Below are 6514 nucleotides of genomic sequence, written 5' to 3'. Positions count from 1 at the left end.
CAACAGAGCATGGATATGCCCTTCACTGTTTTCCACAGAGTAATGTTCCTGAGCTTCTGGTTCACTCATTACAGGGTTATGTACAGTCCTTTGCTCTTACAAAATAGATCTCAAAACAAGCTCTGTAGTAATAAAGCATAAACATCTTCCGTGGTTAAAGTTTCTCTTGACATTACTGTTATCACTGGTTACCCTGCACATTCCAGGAATAGTTTAGATTGTTTGGAAGGCAAACCACAATCACAAAAACAGCTGTGGAATAACAGTGGTATTCACTGACGTAAACCAAAATGCATGAGAGTAGAACTACTTTTAACTTTAATATGTAGTAGATACATGATTGACATAGAAGAAACAAATTAATTACATCACCAGGAACATTTGCTAGTGAAGAAACAAGAAGTTCGCTAAAATTATGTATTGAATGACACTAAATGAGCATTTCCATTGCTTGGTTTTTTGTTTTGATTTTTTTTTGTGCTGAAATAACAGCCCTTCAGACAAAGGTATTTCTGACTGATGTATTTAATGAATTAATAACTTTCTGTATGTAACTGGAAAATGAAATGTTGAATTTATACTAATAATCTGAAGCAGTATACCAAGGACAAAATGTGGAAAATAATAGAAAATAGAAAAATGTATCAAGGATCTTCCAATACAGGGAAGAAATGCATATACACTTCAATTAGAAGGAACGTACTGACAAAACATCAGTTTTATCCTCTGTTGCCTGCAGATGATCATATCTATCATATCATATCATATCGTATCTTATCTTTCATAAAATTACCAGTTACAGGTAACTTATTCAGGGTATAGTCAGTGAATCTATAAAGCTGTCACAAGGCAACAGCACTGCCAAAAGAACCAGTTCTGCTCTTTCCCATTCCCCATCTCTTTTTTCTACTCCTGATGCCAGCTGCTTTGTGATGGCCTAAGTGTTAGTATTAACTGGTGTACCTACTGCATATCACCCTAAATGCTAACATAAAAAGGAGGAAAAGTGTATCCACACTTACACTGAGGTGTGAAAAAGTTGCATAAAACAAGGACTGTGTCTCAGAGAGCTTTGCCTCACAATTTGTTGTTCAGCTTCTGCATATATTCAAATTTTATTCACTGTATGGATGCACCAGGCATTAGAGATGCAGTGCTATGACATCATGTGGCAAGAGTTTGTGGAAAAAGGGCTGTTGGTGATAAATATAGATATTTGCTCATGTCTCAAGGGCTCAGTTGGTATCCCACTCGATAACTGAGTCTCTAAATGTGAGCGATGACGCAGGTCAAGCCTCACATTTCTGCTCAGAAGTGTAAATGGCATTTGCAGTGATCATTGTGCACAGGGCCTTAAGATGATACCAGGAAAAAAAAAAGGGGGGAAGGCGGAAGATCTACAATGCTGCTTCCTCTGAAAAAAAAATTATAATAATGTGGTAATAATGTTACATAGACAAACTTTATAATGTGTATGATGTTTGGAAAGGTTATCTTCTCTGTTTTTATAAACCTTATGAGATATAAAAGTGTTCACAATGTCTATTTTTCTGTCAGTTACAGGAGGTCAGTCACCTTCTCTCCCTGTCATGTTGGTTAATGGCAATTTAGGGTCAAGGAAAGTAGATACTTCGGCTAAGACTAAGAGCAGAACACAGTTCTGACAAGGACAGACTATGAAGGAGGTAGGGGAAATGGGCAATACAGAAATACCAGAAGCAGGAAATCACCACTCACAATTACAGGAAATACTATTAATAGATTAATCTTGATAAAAACTGGAAGCATAAAATAACTGTGGTAGAAAAGAAGGTGCAATACTGTCTACTCTTGAAGTGAAAAAATACTCCAGTGAAGTAGCAAGCAGCCAGCACTACCATGTGTGGCCTCACAACCGAAAGACTTTGGAAACAGACTGATTCCATGGCAAGTGTCATGCCCTCTATCCTCCACAACCTTGCAACGTACACTTTTCCCTGCCTTTCTGCCATCAATAAGCAGCAAAAGGAGGAATCAGTGAGAAGTGAGTGTCACAGAAAACCACATTTCATCATTCAGGCTTTGAGAGTCACGGAGTAGCACGTAATTACATTAACCAGCTTTGTTGTTCCACTGCCAAGTCCTTCCTGTGGGAAAGGGCTGTGCTTATGTGCTACATAACCAGCTCAGCAAGTCATGTCAAATCCCTGATGAAATGTAGGGAGAAGCTTACCTCATCACAATTAAAAACCTGCTCTGTTTCCATTTATGTAGCACAGAGTTAACTGTTATGGCAAGGTTGGATCACAGCTATTTAACTCCACTGTCTTAACATGACAAAATAACACAGGTAGAGCCATTAGAGAGGGAGGATGACATCAATTCATCCTGACTGATGTCCTACTCTGCGTAAATAATTAAACCTTTCTTTAACACACTTTACCATACCTAAGTGTACAATATGGAATTATTTTTTCTGATCTGAATTTTGAAAGTTCTAATATAACAAGAGACGATTTTTAAAAAGCATTTATAACTATATATATAGCATATATAATGAGCCTGAATCTGAAATATTTTTCACTGGAAGAAATCAGGGACAGATACTCTCCAGTTAGTAGATTTATACTGGTAACTCCGATCAGGATGGAATCTTTATTTGGCCTGAAATATAAATTAGTATTCCTGAGGCTTCCAGTGAGTATCTACAAAGACTTTAAAGTAGGATTTTGGCAATTTGAGAGTTTCAGTATTTGTTCAAGTGTAACAGAAACATTAACATTGTTACAAAGAAGCACTAATTGTAAAAGCTACATTATCCATACATGAAAATAAACATTCTTCAAGTTGTGATTTATAGGTAAGCACTTAAGCATTAACCAATTAGTAATTCACAGATAGAATCCCGAATACAGTCAGATTACTATATCAGACCTGGACATAGAGGGTTTAGCTCATGTCTATCTGAATTTATATCTGTCTATCTGAATATAAAGTCACTATAGGAAATTTAGTACACCTAATCTTGCAGTATCTACATAAAGTTTCTGATACTGCATGGTATGAGTCATTACCAACCCAATGAAGACAAGGATTAGAACAAGAAATAAAAGGTGGTGATGGGAAGAGACAACTGAAAATGATTTAAAGAAACTGTTATACTGAAAGAAACTTGCTAGTGGAGTTCTTCCAAGATCCATCTTGAGACCGACTTTAATAGTTTCATTAATTACACCAGCACTAGGTGTGCTACTGAATTAAAGATTCAGAGCTGAGCAGCATTTAAAGAAGATTTTTTAAGTGTCATGTGAGAAACATCTGAAGACTAGAGACAGAATTTCTTATGTGATTATCTGAAATTGAACAGTGCAAAATGAAAGGACATCCACCTGGTGGCAGGTCAGTATTTCTGTTACTAGCAGAATCTCAGCTGTGAGAAACCATCAGGACAGAAGACGCACAAATGCTATTTAGAGGCAGAATCACTGTAGTTTCTGATGTGATGTAACTTTCAAAAGGATAAATAGTATCTTAGAACACAGCAGGTGAGTACGTATCCAAAATAAATATTTCTTTTAGAAAGGACTTGTGAAACTTAATCTGGGATACTGTATACATTTCTGTTCACTGTTGCTTAAGGATGTTGACTGGCAGGAGAGCAAGGGGGAATTAGAATGATCAGGGCACTGGTGGCTGTGTAACAAGAGGAGACAACTGTTCTTGGCTTGCATTACCTAACAGAGTTTGAGAAGGGATCCCTACAAATACATCACAAATTAAATACTAGGGAGTAAGAAGAGCTCCTTAGGTTAAAGGTAATGTTGGCCAAAAAGAAATGGATACAAACTGGCAATGAATAAATTTAGTCCTGACTCACAGCCTTGGTTTTCAGATATGACATAACTGCAAATAATTTTATGAAAGGATCCTGGTAACAAAATACTTGCAGCAGCATGGTGAAACCAGGGTGGCCTATGAATGTGAGGACCATTATAGTTGAATTATAACAGAAGACTATAGCTTGGTAAAGACTTTGATCTTAATGTGCAGTCAAATCTTATGCCACATCTTTGTTCCATTTCTCTCTGTTTCCTGGTTTGCTTTTTTTTTCCTGGGTTTTTTTGTGGTGCCACAGTGTTCCCTGCACAGAAAGCAGAATACCTAGCCAGGCTGGGACACAAACCAGAGGCAAGTAGAATCTCATTTTCAAGGATTACAACTGAACCCATTTTTCAAAGTTAAAAGCAGTGTTTTATTATGCCAGAAGTATTATTCTTTTAGATTTGGCATCAGTACCATTCCAAATCCATTTTCAGCAGCTTCTAACTGGGTTAAAATTATCATAAAAATTCATTTCAGGGAATTTGGAGAATGAAGAATATAAACAAACAGCTTTTGATTATTATCTAAGAGAATCAATAGCTGTCCTTGCCCAGGCTAAAGAGCAAAGACATTTCTAAATAAACAAGATTATTATGAGTGCAGTAGGTAATTAGGGTGTGCAGCATTGAGTTACTTAACATAAAGACATTAGTTAGAATAGTTAAGACCAACAGTAATCAAAAACAAGAAAAGAACGAACAGAGGATGAAATATATCATAAACAAAGTGTTGAGTTTTTCAGTTCATAAATACATGTGAATTTTCTGATCAGAACTTCTAATGGATAAAACTTGCTCCTTTCATATGGATCAAAGCAATATATAGGATAAAGAAATAAGTTTTCCTAATCTGTGACCTGATTCCTACATGTCATAAAAACTTTGATGCAATTTTCAGCAGCTTTTTCTTAATAAATTTTTGATCTGTTTCAGATGGCTCATGAGGCTTTTTCCAAATCAAAATGCACTCTTCCCTATATTATTAGTGTTGAAAGGTGACCTAAAAGACAGGCTTTACAAAAGGTCTTTTGAAGCCAAGTAATAATTTCTGCCACTCAGTTATCTTTATTTTTCTAACCGGAAGAAAACCTCTGAGAAGAATAGTTAAGTTACAAGTATCAATTTAAAGTATTACTCAGCACATCTGACTTAATAATGAAATCTCCCTCCTTTATATTCATTTAAGTAACATTTGTCAATGTACTCATGACTTACCTCCTGTACTATATGTAACTTCTTAAATTTCTCTTTTTTTACTATTACAATAGGGATCACTTGTTTATCCCTTTTTCAGCTTGAGCTCAGAGAAAAAAATCTAGCATTTAATTGTATGTTGGCAGTTGGTATCACTTTCCATCTTTCTTCTGTAGACGATGTGAGATAATGCCTGGCACTTGCAGGAAAGGTACAATTAGTAAAATTATTTTCATTCTTGAAAAAAAAAGGCACATTTTTTCTAAAAGCCATATGATTCCCTGGCACTTCTGTGGAATTTAAGAATTTGAAATAGTCTTATTCATTTGATCATGGTGAGTTATGAGCCATAAAGATTGTGTGTCACATTGAACTTGCAAAATTCAACTCCATTAGAAGAAATCATCCTGCTTAAAACTCCTTGCATCATCTATAAGTCATTATTTGCTTCTATATTTGTATAGTTGTGCCATGTTGATGATGATGCCTAAGGCATCAATGAGATGTTTGATATTAAATATTTGATATCTCTTTAGATGTAATTTGAGTTCAAAGAAAGTTTAAGGAATTTTTAATGCAGATGCTAATAGCTATTGTGGTCAAAGAGCACTATAGATCCAAGAGTGTATTCAAACTCACATTAATACCTTTATAGCTTTTTCAGCTAGCCCTTACTTTCTGACTGACTTCTATCAAGGGAGAAAATTATGCCTAGCTCTGGGCCATCACACTATTGTCTCCTAACCACATGAAAATTAGAATGTCAAAGTCTACGTTTGTTATTACAATGGAAGAAAACTGGCCATTCATAATGGCTTATACTCATGTTTGACACCACCTTCCTCTAGCCTGCAGCCATAAACTGCCCAGATTTTTTCGTCTTCTTCTTCTACCTTCAACACCTAAGCCACTATTCTGTATTTCTTCCACATTTTCTTCTCCTTCTTATGCAGCTTTAAAAACCCATGTAAACTTCATTCACCTGTCCCTCCTCCAGTCTGTTTGTAAACAGAGGTGAGAAGTTCTGTGTGTGGTGGGAGTCATTGCATTGGTGCCACGTTATGTGCAATATTGTCTGAAAAATGCCATCATGTGGGGAGAATGTTTCTTGACCTTGTTTACCTGGAGTGCATGAACTCTCATCAGACGCTCTCCAGTGAGGATCCAACCACTGATATTTACAACTTAACAGCACTTTCAGCTTAAATAGGAAGTGTCCAGTTGACCAGATGCTCCAACAGCGAGGAGGTTGGCTTAAGGTGGGGAAGAGGCTACGGAATGAGATTTAAACGTGTCAGATGAGAAAAACGTGCAGAAGGAGTGAGGGTATTTGCGGAGCAACAGCTGACTGGTAGCAAATAGGAGAAACCCATGAAGCGCGTTCCGCCTCCGGGGAGATGGGCCGGTCGGGCTGCAGCGATTTTCCCCGCTCGGGAAGGCTTCGCAGGGCGGCCCAGCCA

The sequence above is a fragment of the Corvus brachyrhynchos genome, unplaced genomic scaffold (genome assembly GCF_000691975.1).
Source record: "Corvus brachyrhynchos isolate BGI_N302 unplaced genomic scaffold, ASM69197v1 scaffold167, whole genome shotgun sequence".
NCBI classification, from domain to species: domain Eukaryota; kingdom Metazoa; phylum Chordata; class Aves; order Passeriformes; family Corvidae; genus Corvus; species Corvus brachyrhynchos.
This window is presented reverse-complemented; position numbering follows the sequence as displayed.